At 39.8% G+C, this 20,712-nt stretch overlaps 1 protein-coding gene and 1 non-coding gene across 3 annotated transcripts in view; both read left to right on the top strand.

Moving 5' to 3' along the window:
- The window catches only part of tty (tweety), an 890,597-nt gene that overhangs the window by 189,037 nt on the left and 680,848 nt on the right, over positions 1-20,712 (top strand). The gene's annotated exons all lie outside the window — the stretch shown is intronic.
- On the top strand, positions 16,620-16,738 carry LOC136876629 (5S ribosomal RNA). The gene has a single exon (XR_010860658.2). It is a non-coding gene; the product is annotated as a 5S ribosomal RNA (ribosomal RNA).

Genomic DNA, 20,712 nt, shown 5'->3' with positions numbered 1-20,712 from the left:
GTTCTGAACTTTAGAGCGTGGGTTGACGACCCTTAGCTCAGTCCCTGGCATTGCTTCCACTTACTTGTGCCAGGCTCCTCACTTTCATATGTCAGTTGAGGGATTGCGTAGAATAACATAAGTTTGAGTGGTGTCTTTAAAAGTAGGAAAGATCACAATATGAAGGTAAAATTGAAGTCACAAGGACAAGGGGCAAATATTCGTTTATAGGAAGGGGAGTTAGGGATTGGAATAACTTACCAAGGGAGATGTTTACATTTCCAATTTCTTTGCAGTCATTTAAGAAAAGGCTAGGAAAACAACAGATAGGGAATCTGCCACCTAAATGCAGATCAGTAGTGATTGATCTATCCTTTCCGACCTTCCTTGCTCAGTTCTTGATCTTTTTCGACCCCGACAGTATTACATTTGCGAATCTTAGGGGGTCTTTCATTTTCACGCCCTTCGTGGCCCTTTTCTTTGGCTGATACCTTCATTTTTCGAAGTGTCGGATCCCTTCCATTTTTTCTCTCTGATTAATGTTATATAGAGGATGATATCATAGTTGTACTTTCTCTTAAAACAATCACCATCACCACCATCAGAAGGACAGCGCCTTAACCGTCCGAGCCACTCAGCCCAACTAATAGTGAATAAATCTCTCCACCTTAGGATAGCGACAGGAAGGGTGAAAAAGAGAGCCATCTCCTACAAGCCAAGAAGACCCTTGAAGAAGGTAGAGTTCTTCCACTAACCATAACCTCGAGATTAAGTGGGATTGAGTAGATAGCTCCGTCAAGAAGGGCATCTAGTCGTAAAATAGGGACAGATCCACATAAAGTACCGGCCTCACATAATTAGGAAAAAGCCAAGAACAAGATATTTTTCTTCTCTTCCCTTTTTTATGGCCAAAAGCTGGCCGGGAACAAATTTTTGGCGGAGCCGGAGTAATTACTGCAACGCTTGCCAGATCTCATTAGATACCGAATGGAGCAACGAGAGGTTTGGCTCTTTCATACTGTGTACACTGCTCATTGTAGTATGTAATGTTATGAACAGGAAGTGTAATCACGATAATTGCTCCGGTCTTATTCCCTTGAAGATTATTTCGATGAAAAGGCGCGGTGAACAGTTGAACAGTGGTTGCCAATTTAGGCGGCGAGGGCGCCGCAGCCAAGTAACAAATGCTCCCATGTGTGTAAACAGGCAAATATAAACTCGTACATCATTACCTCACTCGCAGGTAATGAGGAGGCTGTGCGCCTGTTGAGCTTCTCGTAGTGTTATGTACGACTAACATTTCTAATGTCAGGCTCCATGGCTAAATGGCTAACATGCTGGCCTTTGGTCCAGGGGGTCCCTGGTTCGATTTCGGCAGGGTCGGGTATTTTAACTTTCATTAGTTAATTTTTCTGGCTCTGGACTGGGTATTTGTGCCTTCATCATTCTAATTCATCCTAGGTAGGGCCTGAGGCTTCTTTCACACATAGTGGCGGTCACCCAGAATTCCTGGTGCCAGGCAACGTGATATTCGTTTTTTTTTTTTTTTTTGAGCGGCCAAGTTCGCAGCTGTACCAATGTTTACACGGAGTCGATATGGCCGCGCGTGTTGATCCAAGCTCTACATTCTGGAGACGAATGGGGCCGAAATCCACCGTCGGCTGTCCTGAGACTGGTATTCCGTGGTTTCCCACTTTCACTTCCAGGCAAATGCTGGGAGAGTTCTTATTCATAGACCGCAGCAGACTCCTTCCACCTCCTTATCCAGTTTCATTCACCATCATTTCATCAGCTGCTCAACTGAGTTTGGCGACAAGATGGCCATTCGGCCGTAAAAACATGCTATAAAATTTGATCGCCCCTCATGTACAAGCCCGTATGGAAACTGGACTAGGGGTTAGGTTATACATACGTACATTATCCCTCATACGATGAATATGTATATGACATAAACGATTGAATATTGCAATTTCTTTTTCGATGTATATGTTACTTTTAAGGTAAGAAGATTAGTAAATCCTAGAATTTCGCGGTAAAACCGAACATTACCATCGCGGCAACGGTCCGAAATTCCTTATGATAAGTATAAGTTTCAAACTTTTACCAAGGGACGTTGGTAAATCTTAGAATTTACCCATGCAGACTGGTATAACAGCTGCATCCAAGACTCTCACCCTCGCCGTGAACGTTTCTTTGTTGGCAATTTTTTGTTTTCAGTCCGCTCACCGCTGCGTAGCTTTAGTTCGCACGGGTAATTCCTAAGATTTACCAACGACTCTTGTTAAAAGTTCAAAATCTATGCATATTGTAAGAAATTTCGGTCTGTTACCGCGATAGTAATGTTCGATTTTACTGGTTAATTGTAGGATTCACCAATCTTCTTACTTTTACAGTAACATGTATGATATTAACGGAGACATTTGATCTTCACTGTGCGAGTTGGCCTTGTGGTTAGGGTTGCATAGCTGTGAGTTTGCATTCGGGAGATGGTGCGTTCGAATCCCACTGTCAACAGCCGTAGAGGCGGTTTCCCCATTTTCACGCCAGGCAAATGCTGGGACTGTACCGTAGACCAAGGCCGCTACCTTACCACTCCTAGCCATTTCCCATCCTTCCGTCGCCAAAAACCTTTGTGTTAGTGGGACCACTAAGAAAACCAAATTCGATTATCTTATAAAACCGTATTAATTGCAACGACCTTCAAGCATATGCACCTGGTAACACAACCCTGCATGCATAGATCCCAAATACGGAGTTTGGGTACCAAAAATTGGAAAACAGCAGACAGACACTAAAAGACTTTCTAACGGCTATATTATCCTACTCATTGGCAATTATTCTTCTGATATCGCTAACTAAAAGCTCAGCTAAAAGCTATGAAATCACTGGTCTACAAGAAATGATCTGATTACTGAAACACGATACAGTTTACGGGAGGGGAGCACTACGCTAGAACTCGCCCCACCATCCCAAAGCAAATCTCGTTAAAAAAAAAAAAAATGTAGTTACCACGAAGACATGTTCAGTCAGAATGCGTTTTGGTCATGGATGCTATCCGAGTCATCTCCACAGGATCAACGTCTTGGACACCCCTCACTGCCCAGAAGACCCTGGAGAAATAACCGATTCGAACCACATCCTACTGTCATGTAAGAAGTATCTGTACTCTTCTGTGGTGAAGTTAAATACCCGCTGCCAACCTCAGCTGTCATTCTCGTATCCAACCTAACTCCACCATTATGTGCCGTAATTTCTTAATATTTATCCGACTGTACTATTAGGCTACGTTATGAATATTTCAACCACGAAGAACTATAATTATTGTATGTTTTCTCATCCCCCTGTCGGTGGGGGTGGTAGAATAACACCCACGGTAACCCCTGCCTGTCGTAAGAGGCGACTAAAAGGGGCCCCAGGGGCTCTAAACTTTGGAGCGTGGGTTGGCGACCACGGGTCTCTTAGCTGAGTCCTGGCATTGCTTCCACTTACTTGTGCCAGGCTCCTCACTTTCATCTATTCTATCCGACCTCTCTTGGTCAACTCTTGTTCTTTTCCGACCCCGACGCTATTAGGTTTGCGAGGGCTAGGGAGTCTTTCATTCTCACGCCCTTCGTGGCCGTTGTCTTCCTTTGGCCGATATCTTCATTTTTCGAAGTGTCGGATCCCTTCCATTTTTCCCTCTGATTAGTGTTATATAGAGGATGGTTGCCTAGTTGTACTTCCTCTTAAAACAATAATCACCACCACCACCTGTATGTTTTCTCACTGTGTAAATACTAGCCGCATGGTCTAGCGAGACCGAACGCCATGAGTTTATTTTTAAAAATCTTGGTATACGTATCAACACAATTATTGTTACATTGGTGGTGTTATTCTTTATTTTTTAATTTTTACAATTGACTTTACGTCGCGCCGACACAGTTAGGTCTTACGGGGACGATGGTACAGGGAAGGGCTAGGAGTGGGAAGGAAGCAGCCATGGCCTTAATTAAGTTACAGCCCCAGCATTTGCCTGGTGTGAAAATGGGAAACCACGGAAAACCATTTTCAGGGCTGCCGACAGTGGGGTTCGAACCTACTATCTCCCGAATACTGGATATTGGCCGCACTTAAGCGACTGCAGCTATCGAGCTCGGTATTAAAGGTATTAAAGGGCATTCGAGGACTAGGGAGTCTTTCATTTTCACGACCTTCGTGGCCCTTGTCTTTCTTTGGCCGATACCTTCATTTTTCGAAGTGTTGAACTCATCCATTTTTTTTCTCTTTGATTAGTGTTAAGCTAAAACAATAATCACCACCACCATCTGTCAAACTATTTCAAGAGTTGTATTAAGTAGAGAGTTGGATTAAGTAGCAACTTCTTTAATGATGATGTTCTTCCGTCGGGCTGTGTGTCTCAGATGGTATAGCTCTGGCCTTCTCAGGCCAAGATAACGGATTCGATCCCGGCTACGTCTAGTGGTATTTGAATTTTCTTTATACACATAAGTGTCATGTTGGAAGATTTACCGGTTCTTAAAATAATTCCTGCACGTCTGCTTCTCCGAAAGCCACGTAAAAACAGTGTTACTAGGACGTGAAGCGGTCGTGTTGGCCGTGCGGTTAGGGGTGCGTAATCTCGTAATCATGAACATCGAAAGTTCAGCTTGATGAATGACGTTATCAACCATCACTTGTTTAACGTCATCACAGTTTGTTGCTTACGTCTCCAGCTTCATGTTCACTCTTGCAAATACGTCACCAGTTGGCCGGTTTAAGCCTGAGAAATATATGAAGACGTGGCTGCAAAACCACCGTTCTTCAACATAGGCCTACACCAATTCAGGAGTTTGTTCCAGTAAAAACTGTGATCGCAAATGAAAAGAGGCACCTTGGATAGGTTTTTAAAAATAAACAGCTGGAAGCAAGTCTAATAGAAAACTACAGCGTAAACAAATTAAGGTTTTCAAACTAGTGCATTAAACTATGGATTTCTTCTTTGTCATCATGAAATGTCTTCCATATGCCTGATTTGTACCAAACTGAGCGAAGTTTGTTGTAACTGGCTGCAAACCACTAATTTTAAATGTTAGGGGGGGGGGGGGGTCTTGCATACGGGACTTGTCATATATCTTAGAGCAGAGGTTCTCAATCTATTATGAGATTGTACTCCTCACTAATAGCTAAAAGTTCAATGTACCTGCACGAAAATAACCGTAAATGATAGGTTTTAAAAATATGAATACCTGGCTAATTATTAAGGTATTTTAATTGTTTATTAAGCCATTATTTCAAAAACACGTTGTAAATAAGACGAGATTGTGAAATTAAATACATGTTTGTAACACGTAATAAGAAATTTAAGACTATGTCTCCATCAAATATAATATAGTGGAAACCAAGTAACACAGGATACCCTGTTGGTATGAAAGTTTCACAAAACTCTAGAGTTTAGCCTAGATATCAATTTAATAAGTAAGGATGAAACTTTTCGATGTTAAGGGGACAGTCTGGAGATATTTTGGTCATTTTGGCGAAAAACAATTATGGCTGAAATTGAAAGGATTAGGTTTCTTCTTCCTTGTCACGAAGTTACTCCATTGAATTCAAACAATTTATCGCTTTAATAATGCTATGTTTGCCAGTCTGCACACAGCAGAAATTAGTGTGGCGTCTGCTTTTCTTTCATTTTGGCACCAATTATAATTTTACAAACTATTCCCATTTTTCTCTCATAATATTCTGCCAAATGTAACAAGATTTGTATGGTATATGTGTCACAGCTATATTAGGAAACCTGTGTATGGAATTTTTGATTGCAGAATTTTTTCAAGAAGTAGGGATCTTTAAATCCAAAATTTTAGAACATAAAAATTACGCAAACTTTAGTACAATATATATCATATAAATTATGTACAGAAAAATCAATACAATGCTTTTTAAAGAAGTATTATCCACTTAATTGCAAATATTCATTAACATCTCAATTACATTTCATGAAAAAAGGGAATTAAAAATTTTTAAAAATGCTTTCAAAAGCATTTTAGAAAAACTTATTTGTATATGAAATACATTTTCGTGATATCCCTACTTCTATTTAGGAGACATTCCCACAAAGTTCAGTGAAAATCCATGCGTTCGTTAAAAATATTTATCTCCGGACTGTCGTCTTAATCCTGGAATTCAGACAACACAAACCAAGATTTAAATGGAACGACGTGGTACAGTTTTCTGATGTGTCGTGGTGTGGAGTTCCTAACTCTCTGACTATCTTTTGAAACATATCAAACTGCATTTAAATTGAAAAATATGAAATATCTGCATTTAAAATGGAAAATATGAAAATTAGTATTCATTAAATAAAATACACAATCGTCGAACCTTGTACTCACACTTACTTCTTACCTGCTTACTTACATATACGTTATTTGATGGGCGCCAGCTACCACTCAGTGCAGCAATAATAGAATGAGAGTCTTGACTATCTCTAGGGTGTGGGGTAATAAGCTTACTTTTGACAACATACCATATAAGTTCTGGGAAAAGGAGATTGGCGTTCGGTTTCCCCATTAAATTAGGGTTAGCTAATTCTGTCATTGAAATAATACTATGAATTCATTTGATAGAACAAAATATATTCTTTAAATTGTACATAAAAATAGTAAGTCTTGCTGCGATTATGACATTGCAACTGAAAAATTCTAGGCATGAATTTGAATTCTTCGTGACCGGAAATTTAACAGTTTATACGAAATATATCCCTCACTGGTTCACATGACTGTACCTTCAACACTTTGAGTGTAATTACGACTTATTCCTTAGATCTGGTGTTTACTGTAGATGTGTCACGCCTAATTTGGTGATGTATCCATGTGACTGCTTCTTCTCCATATCATATGACTACTTGGTAAGTCTATCCTTCTTTGACTTCGTGGTAAGCCTTCCCGTCCGTACCTTCAACTAAGAGACCGACCAACTGTAGCCTCATTCTCTCAATGACCCATGAGTAATGAATCACTGAGTCCTCTCCTTCCCGTAGACTCCCGTTAACTTAATGACCGACTGAGGCCTCTGCATCTCGTTCACACTCCGGCCAACTGTCGCCTCTCCTTCCAATTGAATAATGACTGACGCTACAAGATACAGCGACCTTATATAGACGTTGGTTGACGCACCTACGTAACCTCCAGAAATAACAATAATCCACTCCCACCTCGCAACAGATATTACATACAATAGTGAAATAGCCTGGGGCTCCCAGTAGGTCTCTCCCAGCAGTGAGCGCACCGCTAAATGAGCACGATGACGTAGCAATGACGTAGCGATGACTCTGCATTTACTCCACCAGTATTGCACAATGTAGCAATGTCATATCCACATCTGATATACAGCAACTCTTTACTGTACATGTTTCTAATATTAATGTACACACACGTATATAAATGCATACAGTTAACTAAAATCACGCAGGCGACAAGCATTGCAGAATCGAATTGAATAATAATTATATTACAATAATAGTAATCTTACAAATAAAATAATACTATGGGCGTAATAATAATAATAATAATAATAATAATAATAATAATAATAATAATAATAATAATAATAACACAGATAAAATAATAATAAAAATACAGATATCACCTTGTAACGGGATTTGAACCGTTACAGTGGTTCTTGTGAATCTTTCTAACGAAGCGTGGCCCCATATATATATAATTAACCTTCTTGTTAGTTATTTCGATAATTACATTTTTCTTCATTATTTCCCTGAAGGCTGCTCGCGTACTGCCAGGGATAATGTGGTAAACTTACGTTCAACACCGGAGAGGAGCGCTATTACTAGTCAGATGATCAGAAAATGTTTTGTTTGTTCCGTTGACTGTTTGTTCACAATAACATGTCGCCCTCTTGTCGAACTCTGACCTACTACAAAGTTACAAAAGTCCAGCCTCTCGCTACAGCACATTGCGAAGCGATAAGCTAAATCCCTTCCTCGCCGGCTGAAACCTTCGATAACACTGATTATCGCGGAGAGATGAGCTAATCGCCCATAATGCTTATGCAACACAGTTGTTTAGTTAACGGATGAGCTTAATGTTGTATAATGTCGCCTATTACATATGCACTGGCTGGTCTGGACAACGGAATGTTTTCGGGGCTGTGCATGACACACTCTGAATATGTGGTCTGGTTTAAAGTGATCAATTTGTCGGAATTGGCGATTTTTACGACCACAAATGAATGTTATTTGTTTTCCGCTTTATTGCCTAGAGATTCCAAATTACACTGCGTCCTAATGTAGAAAGTATTCTGGTGTGGTGACATTGCTTTCGTAACGAAGTTTTATAAAGTAACTGTTCGGTTCTTCTGTCTGCGGAAAATAATTTTGAAAAAACAAATTTATAAACTAACTGAAGAATAAGTGTAACAGAATTATACCTGAAGAAGAAACAGCTTAATTAAAATAGAATAAAATCTTTCGTCCTTGAAAGGTCACCAGATTCTATCAAATCACACTAACCGTAGAATACTAACATACGTACGCAAATTTCACGTGTATGCGTCTTATAACTCTGCACTGCTCCTTCCCGCGTTACCCCCAACAGACCACCTCCATGCTATGCTTCCACTGATCAATGTGGATGATGTCACCATAGCATTTAGATGCATGTGTGAGGAGTCAATGCCGGGAGAGTTCATTTTCGGTAAGTCATTGCGCTTTTTTTTTTTTTTTTTACGTGTTGCTAGTATTGACGCATTATCGTCGGTACGTATTATTATTATTATTATTATTATTATTATTATTATTATTATTATTATTATTATGTAATAGGGTACTTGTATGTTGTATGCGGGTAGGTTCCTCATTCCGGATGGTTGTGTTATAGTTATTAGGCATCTGGCTCTCCTAGACAGAATGGATAAACGAAGAGTGAAATAGTTCATTTGTCGTATTCTTGACGAGCTGAATGAAGATGAGAGCTGGAGAGACAAACGTTTAGAAACTGAACTTGAGCACGAAGAATCTCCGATGACGATCCGAACTATTCACCTTTTGACGATGGTTCCGAAGATAAATCTCGACTGTGATCCAGATTGACGAGATTGTGTTGAAATGCAGCAAACTGAGCAGCCATCGAAAGGGAAATCTCAAAAAAAGGAAATAGGAAGAGAATACCGTAACAGAAGCGACTTCTTCAAACAGCTCAGTTCAGCCTCTCAACCTCTAGAACAGCTTTTTGTTGACTTTGAAGTAGATACTCTCTTCGATAAGGATGGGTACATGTGGAAAACAACTGGTTCAAACACAGGAAAATTCCAAAACATATTGTAGTTCATATCCCACCAGGACCTACGTCGAACGTAGAAGCTGATCCACTTAAGTGTTTTGAATTATTAACAAAATATAACGCTAACTATACTTCATAAGTCTTCAATAACGTATTAGTTCTGGTAACAATGTGGAACACCGGGCGAGTTCGCCGTGCGGTTAGGAGCGCGCAGCTGTGAGCTTGCATCCGGGAGAAAGTGGGTTCGAATTCCACTATCGGCAGCTCTGAAGATAGTTTTCCGTGGTTTCCCATTTTCACACCATGCAAATGCTGGGGCTGTACCTTAATTAAGGCCTGTCCCCATAAGACCTATCTATGTCCATGTAACGTAAAGCAAATAGAAAAAAAGAAAACAGAAAAGAAATCAATGTGGAGCTTCCTTATTGTTTTAAGGTACATACGGACCTGCACGTAAAATTTACGTATGTTAGTATTGGGCAACTACCGACTAATTTTAGTACTCTAGGGCTAAAAAAATATTTAAACATTTATGTTTATTTCTTTTAAAACCTTAAAAACTTGCAATTTCGAACTTACCTTAATTAAGTCCTCACTTCTCTCCACTCTAGCATGGTTTGAATTGTTATTACAACTATCGATTTTAAACAAATCGACTAGAGAAAGGATTTCGAGGTACAGTATCTTTCCAAAAATATAGCTATTTTCATACTGGCAGGTCAGCACATGTATTTGGGAACATGAATTGAAGCTAAATAAACACAATTTGTTTCACCATTTGCACCTTATTTTTGTGAGATTACTACAAATTGCCACCTTTTCCCTTCTAATTCATGCTTCAGCACTTTTTCCTCCCACTTTTATCTGTGTTTTTAAAAAGATTATATTAAGGCTATAAAATCTTTTTCTCTGCTTCAACATTATTTCCGTGGGCGAAAATTTTGATAAAATGAAATGCTTCATGTGTGCTCTACACTCCACGGACGCAGAACCAATCAAGCAGGCCCAACAATTCTTCAACAATCAAAGATCTATCTTTTTTTGGTATATTTTTTTAAGATCTAGAGTTGGAAATTTTTGTAGAGCGTGGCTACAAGTATTTGCGTGGTGTGATTCAGTGTTTGCAAGAAGTTGATGAGTGTTACGGAGAGCCTTGATGGATTTGCTGAAAACAAATTAGATTTAAATTTGAAGAACAATAAAGTTCAGATGTGGAAACCTTTTTGCAACTTTGACAGAACTCCCTTTGTGAGTGCTGACGAGATATGCTTCATTGGTTTCTGTAGACGTCGAGCGGAGTTTCTCTCTCAATATAAGAATCTACTGAGCTCAAAGTGCCAGGGACTTAACGTCAGAAACATTGAAATGTTGTGTGTAATTCAATATAACAAGTTTATTAATTTATTAGAACCCAGTAAGTTGGATAAGGAAAGTTCACGTAACCGTTTTAAACCTTGATAACGTGATTTAATCAACACTTTTGTACGTATTTTCAGAACCCTTTTCCCTCTTTTCTGACCATACTTTCCTCCTTAATATCTGTTCCGTACCGATAATGATTAATATCGTACGCGGGTTATTCCTCAGTCCTTGACACAAGCTTAATGGTCACAGTTTCATTGTCAATATAATAATAAGGTAAGGTGTATGTTATGTACCTATGTATGTATGCCTATGGCTGGCTTTGACCTCAACAGATCCGCCATCAGCCGTCATAGGTGGCCCAGATGTCACTTAAGAGGCGTACTAAGGAAATGAGTGGGGTGGTTTCCCGTTGCTTTCCTTACGGAGCCAGAAGTTGCAGTTACATCTCAATCTGCCCAGCCCACGCAAATGCCCGCACCAACCGACCCTATCAGTAGAACCCTGCGTGGATGTGCAAAATAATATCCGCATCCGCTTTATGGTCTCCAGGCTCTCTATATATTACTATTTCCCCATACTAATGTCAAGGGTCACCTAACCACAAGAAAAAACAAGAGTATACCTGAGTGAAAATCAATAAACGTCATTATTTAGAAATTATCCGCACTGCCATACAGTTTGTATCCGCCAAGACACTAACTTCGCGGATATCGGCGGATAAATCCGTGCAGGGTTTTACCTGTCAGCGACTATTTCACACCATTCATAACAGGGACTTGGCTGCGTACGGAATGGCATTATTACAATCACTGATACTTCGGTCACTTCCATGTTGTCAAAGCCAAAGATGAGAATTAAATGAAAGATGACAATGAAACTAACACATTAGTTCTAACCCACACTAGAAGACGTAGTGCATTGTAAATTCTCAAAACTTAAAACATTTATTGATGGTCGAACAAAAACAGTCGTATGCATCTTGTCTATAGTGATAATTAAGACGCTCGTATGGAAATTATGAAATATACTCGCATTATTTCCACACACATTCAAAATTGGGCACATGTTTTTATGACATGTTTGATATAAATATGTCTCATGGCTGGGGGATTGTGAAAATTTGCGTCAAGAAATGAGGGATACAAAATATGTGATGCGATGTTACCTAGTAACCGTGCAGGCTGTGATGTGAAGTATTGATAGATGGCCATCTTTTATCAAAGAGGGCTCATCTCATCATACCTAGAGAACTAATTATTTCATTGGTGGGGTTACGTGGACTATGTTGATCCATGAAATATCACTGTAATATTTGTCACAAACGAAAGGTAATCATTGATTTACTCAAAGTCTCAAATCCCAGGTTGATTAAGAAATACCGTCGTTACTAGCAAGAAATATGTATACGTATTTACTGGCTGTAAATAGGAGTCCATGGTGTTGCATTCCGCTGATTGCGCCGTCGTTTTTTTTCTTTTTTTTCCCTTTTCCTTGAGGTCCAGGGCTGGCACCAACGAGCTCTCTTTCTAGCGAATGGGAGTGCGGGTATTTTGTTGAAAAATAGCATGATCCCTGGACCAATAAATCGTTTAATGAATCAGTTAATGCACATAAAGTGACAGCCCATTAATTTACATCGAATGAGAAAAATCAATAAAACGACACCAAAGAACTTCAGTGAGCAAAGACATCACAGACGACAGTGTTGGACAAACAAAATACTTACGGAAGCGCTGCGACGTAGCAGAAATAGTTGTTATAAGACAGTAAAGTATGTATTCTCTAAAATAAAATATTTCGTATTATTTCTTAATGAACCTGGGATTTGAGACTTTATTTGAGTAAAAGCAATTACTATCTTCCATTTGTGACAAATATTACAGTGATATTTTGTAGATCAACATCATTCACGTAACCCATAGGTGGCAGTTTCATAGGCCCTGAGTCACTTTCCCCCTGCGATGCACTGACTCTTGAAAACAATTGGTTAGATGCAAATAAATGATCAATTTGATTTCCTTTTATTGAAATACATATTTTTGCTCATTTTATTTTCTCAGAGGGAAATTTTTATTCGAATTAGTCCATGCTACTACTTTCTGGACTATGGGATTAAGGGTGGTTTATTAAAATCAATCAAAGGCATTTATGTTGATAATTGGGCTGCAGTGAGAATTGATGTAGAATAATTCTTGGTTGTGGGTACTTACAGGGGTTAGGAAAGGCTGTAATCTTTCACCTTCGTTGTTCGTAGTTTACATAGATCATCTGCTGAAAGGAATAAAGTGACAGAGAGGAATTCAGTTAGGTGGAAATGTAGTAAGCTGCCTGGCCTATGCTGACAACTTGGCCTTAATGGCAGATTGTGCCGAAAGCCTGAACTTGAAAATAGTACAATGAGTATGGTATGAAAATTAGCCTTTCGAAGACTAAATTGATCTCAGTAGGTAAGACATCCAAGAGAACTGAATGTCAGATTGGGGATACAAAGGTGGACCAGGTGGATAATTTCAAGTATTCAGGATGTGTGTTCTCCCAAGATGGTAATATAGTAACTGAGATGAATCAAGGTGCAGTAAAGCTAACGTAGTGAGCTCGCAGCTGCGAACAACAGAATTCTGTAAGAAGGAAGTCAGGTCCCGTCTTTACATCGGTCTGTTTTCAGACCAACTTCACTTTACGGGAGCGAAAGCTGGGTGGACTCACAATATCTTATTCATAACTTAGAAATAACAGGCGTGAAAGTAGCGAGAATGATTGCTGGTATAGACACTTGGGAACAATGGCAGGAGGGTACTCGGAATGAGGAGATAAGTTAGGAATGAACTCGATGGATGAAGGTGTACCCATAAACATGCTTCGGTGGTTGCGGTCATGTGAGACGAATGGGGGAGGATAGGTTACGTAGGAGAATAATGGACTCTGCTATGGAGGGTAAGAGAAGTAGTGAGAGACAAAGACTTTCCATTTTGTTCTACCATTTATTGTAGCCATAATAGTTATAATTCACCTCTTATTCCTTCACCAAACAGGATCAAATAACTCTTTAGGTTTAAATAGAAACTCAGATAAAATCCCATTCCACCCTTATTTCTCCTTTAAGGATATTTGTGGTTTTATCATTATAGTGGAAAGTAAAGAATCGAGTAAGAGTGGCATTATCAACAGCGAACCCCCCTCAAACTCATTGAACTAAATCAATGCCTAAATAAGGAACAGCCGATAAGAGATTTGTAATTACAGTTGCCCCTCAAAAATATATTTGACCTCAAGGGAGTACATTTCAGGATTTAATGTTGAATACAGAAGTGGATGATTTGCATTAATCTTTTTAGCTGAATACACTAGTATTTTATTTATAAGAATATTGTTTTGTATAATTTTTTTAGGGGGTGATGTCTAACCTAACCTAACCTAACCTAACATACTGAATTATTCATTTCTTGAAGAACCAGATATCTTAAAAACCGACTAATATTTCATTACAAATTTGTTATTCTTGATAATAATAAAAAAAATATATTTATAATTGTATTTTTAATCCCCCTATGTTTTTAATTGATTATTGATGGGTGGTTCAGTCTTTAATATATTTTATAACTTTTATGTTTTTTATAGGTTGTATTTTATCAGGTGATTTTGGTAATTTAAGTTATTGTTTTGGGAGTGATATTTTATCTTATGGACTTACTTTATTAAGATTTTGGATTTGTTTTGCAACAGTTTCTAACAATTTACAGATAAGAGGTGTAGAACTAAATGAGACCACAGAACTGGTTACAAATAGAGGATTGTGGCGGCGTTTAGTAAATTCACAGAAGCTTGCAGACTGAACGCTGAGAGGCATAACGGTCTAGAACAGGGATGGCGAACCTATGACACGCGTGTCACTAAGTGACACGCGAACACGATCTCGGTGGCACGCCACATGAACATATGATCATACCAATGTTTTTATATACGCCTTGTACTACAGACAATACATGTCTTATATTGTTTCACGTGTAAGAAATAAATATCGAAAATCTAAATACTTGTTATATTTGGACGTGCAGTATGGCAACACTGCTACAATGATAGGTCCGAAAGTCAAGTGAGATAAGTGTCATTTTCTGGCGGTGTTGCAAACTTGTTTTCGGTGCCGAAAAGAACAGAAACTTAACGAAGGTAATGACCGGATTTTTCAAGAACAGTGAGCAGGGGAATTCGAACTGATAGAAAGATATATTGCCTGTTTTCGAAAACAATTTTATTCCTCACATTTAAAGTAAAGCGCCATGTCTAGACTAAAATGTTCGTTTCATGCCAAATGAAGAAAGAAGAGAGTTCCTTTCGCAAAATATCCAACATTACACAAAACAAACTAGTTCTTTGTGTCCTATTTCCGACTTAGGAATATCAGTGCGGCTGTTTCCAACTGTCTCACTGCATAGTATAACATGCATGGGAAACCGCTTTCTGACGGCAAAGTAAAGTCATCTCTATACAGGCCATGAAGACCCTTGGAGGGGTGGAAGGTAAAGGCTTCCACTATCCGTATCCTCGGCACTAGATGGGGTAGAGTGGTTGGCTCTACACCCGGCCGCTTTTGCCCCCAGGAATTAACCTGGTACTCATTTTTGGTGTAGCCTGAGTGAACCTCGGGGCCATGTGCACCTCCGGAAGTGGAAATATCGTGTCTTAAATTTTACGACTTCCTGACGGGAATTCGAATCCACGTCCTTTCCGGCGAACCGAGCACGCCTTTACCGCCTCGGCCAGGCAGCCCCTGCTTTCTGACGGTGGGTTCTTCAAAGAAACTTTCTTATTGACGTCCGACACATTATTTGAAAACTTCCCTAACAAGCAACAACTAATTAACAGAATTAAAGGAATGCCAGCCAGCTGAACTGCTGTCAAGGATAGAATAATAAGAATGAGTGAAGAAGATCCGGATCAATTGAAAGCTAATTTGGATAACGCCCAGATATATGCAGTGTGTTTTGATGAAAGCATGGATGCGATTTTACAAGCGAGGATAGCTGTTTTATTCCGATTTCGTTGTGGAGATGTGATGAGGGAGAAATAAGTTAAATTGTTGAGCATACGAACTACGACAACATAGAAAGATAATGAAGCTAATGGAGGAAGTGAAGTCCACTGGAAATATTACCGGCCGTATTTTTGATTTTATGTCTAAATTTTTTTACAATTTGTTTTACGTCGCACCGACACAGATAGGTCTTATGGCGACGATGGAATAGAAAAGGCCTAGGAATGGGAAGGAAGCGGCCGTGGCCTTAATTAAGGTACACCCGCAGCATTTGCCTGGTGTGAAAATAGCAAACCACGGAAAACCATAGTCAGTGTTGCCGACAGTGGGGAACGAACCCACTATCTCCCGGATGCAAGCTGACAGCTGAGCGCCCCTAAACGCGTGGCCAACTCGCCCGCTAATCATATTTAATGGCGAAGTGTGTTACAATGGGAGCTTATTATGTTTTTACAAATAATATTAGGTATTCTCAAAACTTACATATTTAAAAATGTATATTTTGCAAAAATATGACCACGGAACATGCAATCAAGTGTATTTACATGATATATATCTAAACAATAAATAAATCAGTAAATAAAAATGAATAAATAAATAACATTATGAAGCATAATTGGTAATTTGGAAAGGAAGTCGTGGTTTGATTGGGGGGGGGGGGAGGCATGTTGGAGGTAGAGCCATTTCTTAAACGAAAATACCAAGTGGCACGAACAACAGGTGAGAATAATAAACCAGACTTAAAATGGCACACTAGTTGGAAAAGGTTCGCCATCCCTGGTCTAGAAGGAGAAGAATAAGAATAAGAATAAGAATAAGAAGGTGTATACGCAGTAGTGGTGATTAGGGGGCGAGGGAGGCAGTCGCCCCCCGCCCACTTTGTGGAGAAAACAGTATTTTTTTCATTTTTGCCGACTGATACTAGGAATTACAAGAATAATTAAAAAAGAAGCAGTTTGTACAAGCCTGCCAACGGCAATACCATGTTGAATACACCGGTTCTTGTCCGATCACCGCAGTTAAGCAACATTGGGCGTGGTCAGTACTTGAATGGGTGACCGCTTGGGGACACCACGTGCCGTTGGCTCAATTCCCTTTTGAGCCTCCGTGGCTCAGGCGGCGGCGCGCCGGCCTCTCAGCACTGGGTTCCGTGGTTCAAATCCCGGTCACACCATGTGAGATTTGTGCTGGACAAAGCGGAGGCGGGACAGGTTTTTCTCCGGGTACTCCAGTTTTCCCTGTCATCTTTCATTCCAGCAACGCTCTCCAATATCATTTCATTTCATGTGTCAGTCATTAATCATTGCCCCAGAGGAGTGCGACATGCTTCGTCAGCCGGCACAATTCCTATCCTCGCCACTAGGTGGGGGCTTCATTCCATTCCTGACCCGGTCGAATGACTGGAAACAGGCTGTGGATTTTCATTTCTTACACGCCTGTTTTCTTACCAGCTTTTCTTTAATTATTAACAACATTGTTAACGGTAATACGCACAAAATGTCGTTTGTCGCAGCTACCGGATTTGTATCACGCCACAGCAAGTAGTGGAGACTTTGCATGTACTGTGATGAAGGGTAGCAGGGCCACTTCTAAGCCTCAACACCCAACCTCGCTCGAACCCCGGACCCCGCACCTACCAGCCCAGTAACCAGCTCAGCCAAGATGCCACCACCATCCTAAATTTACTTCTACTCAACCTCCTATCGACCCAAAACCAGAACCCCCCCACCCACCACGCCAAGCAGACAACTCATAATCTCCTAAATAGTCACCAAGTAAAACCCCCATCTCCCCCCAGCCAACCTAAAAAACATGTCCTCACTCCCTAAAACTCTAATAAAAGCACTGGAACGCTCGGAAACCGAGGCGGATGCATTATAAACAAACATATGCTGCCATAAACGATGCTTAGAAATTACATCCGTCAAATTTATTTGTATTTAAATTCCAAATTTAATTGAATTTAATTGAATAATGAGAGGCAATTTTTCGCGATGCAGCCGTTGCTAACTCACATACGCAATATAAGGGGTGGTCAACCATACCACATCGCATACACTAAAATGTTGTGCCAGTCATATCACGAATGTCATGCCACCCCGGATCACACTTCACATAAGAGCCAATTAACACAAGTTTTCACATATCAAACTGAAACAAAACTCACAAAACGTATTCAAACCATAAATTAACAAAACACTTCCTATTTAAATCGCATACATACAACTAATAAAAAATGACCGACAGAGGAGCGCTAAAGCGCACCGGTATCGTTAGCTCACATACCACCTATCTCCGAGGCTCATACGGATGACCAGGGGTATTTTTTTCAAGGTCATGGACACTGAGGTATGATCCACCCGCTTGCAGCTCCCATTCGTCTGTCTGGCAGTCTTCAGTGTCTGTTAGTTTCTTAGTGTGTAGTCAAATACTAGATGAATTTTAAATGTATTATCACACCGTACTTTTATTTAATTGTGATACATATGTGATATTGTTCGTTTGGTGAAAGTTTTATTGTTAAGCAACATTGGGCGTGGTCAGTACATGAATGGGTGACCGCTTGGGAACACCACGTGCCGTTGGCTCAATTCCCTTTTGAGCCTCCGTGGCTCAGGTGACAGCGCGCCGGCCTCTCACCTCTATAATTACAGCACTTAAGTTGGTGAAATGTCAAACCTTTATCTCTCTGTGGAAATTCGCTCAGAAATTCGCTGCTAATGAACATTACCGTGAGTAGGAGGTGCAGTTTGCTGGTTTTATTTGCCGTACTTTTCTTCCGTGTTAGAATCTTCCTCGGTTGTAACTCGTAGTTACGAGCCACTTCACGGTATCGATTTACGGTCGGTGGTCTAGACAAAGACACACATATAGGGTCAGAAATGTGGGGAGATGTTTCTTTTGCTTTCTATATCTTTGATGTGATGCCTGTGAGTTCACTCTGATATTTATGATTGTTTTTTTTTTCTTTGCAGGTGAGTGAAAGGAGGGTCCATAATTCCTACGTCGCTACAAACATTAGCTCATTGCCTCTCCAGTGGCTCAACGAAGATCAAATGGTATTTTAAAAAATAATAGAAAAACAAACCTTCATATTTAGGGCCCGGATGTTCATGTAATACCAAAGTGCAAAATATGTACAGAAAATATAGTAACTATCAGTGAAATATATAATTAAATATGTAATATTCATATTCGAGTCATAAGTCATGGCAACTATTGTTTTTCTCGCGAACAGGAGACAACACGGAAAATCTAATATATGCATTTGGAAACGTACGGTATCTACTTGCGTATGATGCCACTAGATTGTGTATGTAAACAACAGTGTGTGTCTAAGCATGCCCCCAAGTTCAGTGTGTGAGTGATAGCGTCACAATATGGAAGTCAACAAGCAGGAGCAACAATCGTACATAAAAATAGCAGTTCTCCGCGGCAGAAATGCACGCCAATGCCATGCAGAGCTGCGCAAAGCATTAGGTGGACAACGGTTTGCTAACAAAGAGGACATCGTAACAGCATTTCGCAGAGAGGTGTCACACGCTAACGATACACATGCAGCGAATGGTACTCAGCGCCTGCCCCATCGATGGCAACGCACAGTGGAAACCTTGGGTGATTATTTCGAAGGTCTGTAACCAGTCGAGACCTGTCCTTTGTACGTAGTCTTGTGTACTTACTGCCTATACCACAATAAAATAATGTTTACCAACGGCCTGTGTTCTGACACTTTCCTACGAGAATCTCCCGCAGTCAGAATTTGACTTCAGGCACTATGCATAAGTACATGCCTTATATTTCGAAATGCATATCTTAGATTTTCCGTGTTGTCTCCTGTTCGCGAGAAAAAAAAAAGTTGGCATGACTTATGACTCGACCCTCGTATAAGGGCATTAATGTACTAAATTTGCAAAAAAATGATCGTGTATTCCTTTTGTTACGGTTTATGGTTAAGACGTGAGACAACAAAGTTGCTTTAAATACCTCCATTATGACAATCATCGTTGTTTCTTTAGATGATGTATATATTATTCTCTTTTCTCATTTTGATAGTATTAAATAAGGCGTAATCGAAATACTCCAGATATTAAAAATAATGTTATGCACTGTAAATCGCGGAGTATATTACACATCATCATCATCATCATCATCATCATTAACAAATACAGTGGAACATCGATATCTCGAATCACGTCGGGAGCTACATTTTATTTCGAGTTATCGACATTTCAAGATATAGAGAATACCGTTTTTGAGCATGTATAGCATATAATTGAATCTTATTTATCTACGGGCTTTACTGAATACATTAACAGTATTTAAAAATATAAAGACTATTTTACGGCATCACGTTAACTTTAACCCTTATTATAGTAACTAGCTGCCTCTGTGGATCAGTTGGTAGAGTGTCGGCCTCCGGATCCCAAGATAGCGGGTTCAAACCCGGCAGAGGTAGTCGGATATTTGAAGGGCGGAAAAAAGTCCATTCGACACTCTGTCGTACGATGTCGGCATGTAAAAGATCTCTGGTGACACATTTGGTGTTCACCCGACAAAATTCATTAAATCTCAGCCATAGACGCCCAAGAGAGTTTCGGTTTACTCGGTCTGCCATCTAGTGGGCCTAGAGTAAAACGTAACGTCGAAATTGACGAGCAGACAGCCAGATGGCGTCATATTGAAATGTCTGCACACGGTAGCTGAGGCCATACGATTATTATTATTATTATTATTATTATTATTATTATTATTATTATTATTATTATAGTAACTTTTTAGAGGACAGGATACAGTACATCTGTTTTTTACTGTTAACCTTTCCTCCCTTCACGTTGAAACTTCTCGTCAATACCATGCAGCCGAGATTCGTAAATGGAGATTGCCTTCCGCGATTTCGGGGGTTGCTTTCGTACGAGACCGGTAATTAATTCACGTCCGAGAAACAGCGAGGCTTCGCCAATTTTCTGATCATTAGAAGATTTAGTTTTTCGCTTCCCGTCATATTAGCTCCCAACATTACTCTAGACCTTTCTTTACTTTTTAACTGTTCCTCACAAACCA

This window comes from Anabrus simplex, chromosome 6, assembly GCF_040414725.1.
Source record: "Anabrus simplex isolate iqAnaSimp1 chromosome 6, ASM4041472v1, whole genome shotgun sequence".
In the NCBI taxonomy this organism is placed as follows: domain Eukaryota; kingdom Metazoa; phylum Arthropoda; class Insecta; order Orthoptera; family Tettigoniidae; genus Anabrus; species Anabrus simplex.
Note: the sequence above shows the minus strand (reverse complement) of the source record. Positions and strands in the feature narration are given on the sequence as shown.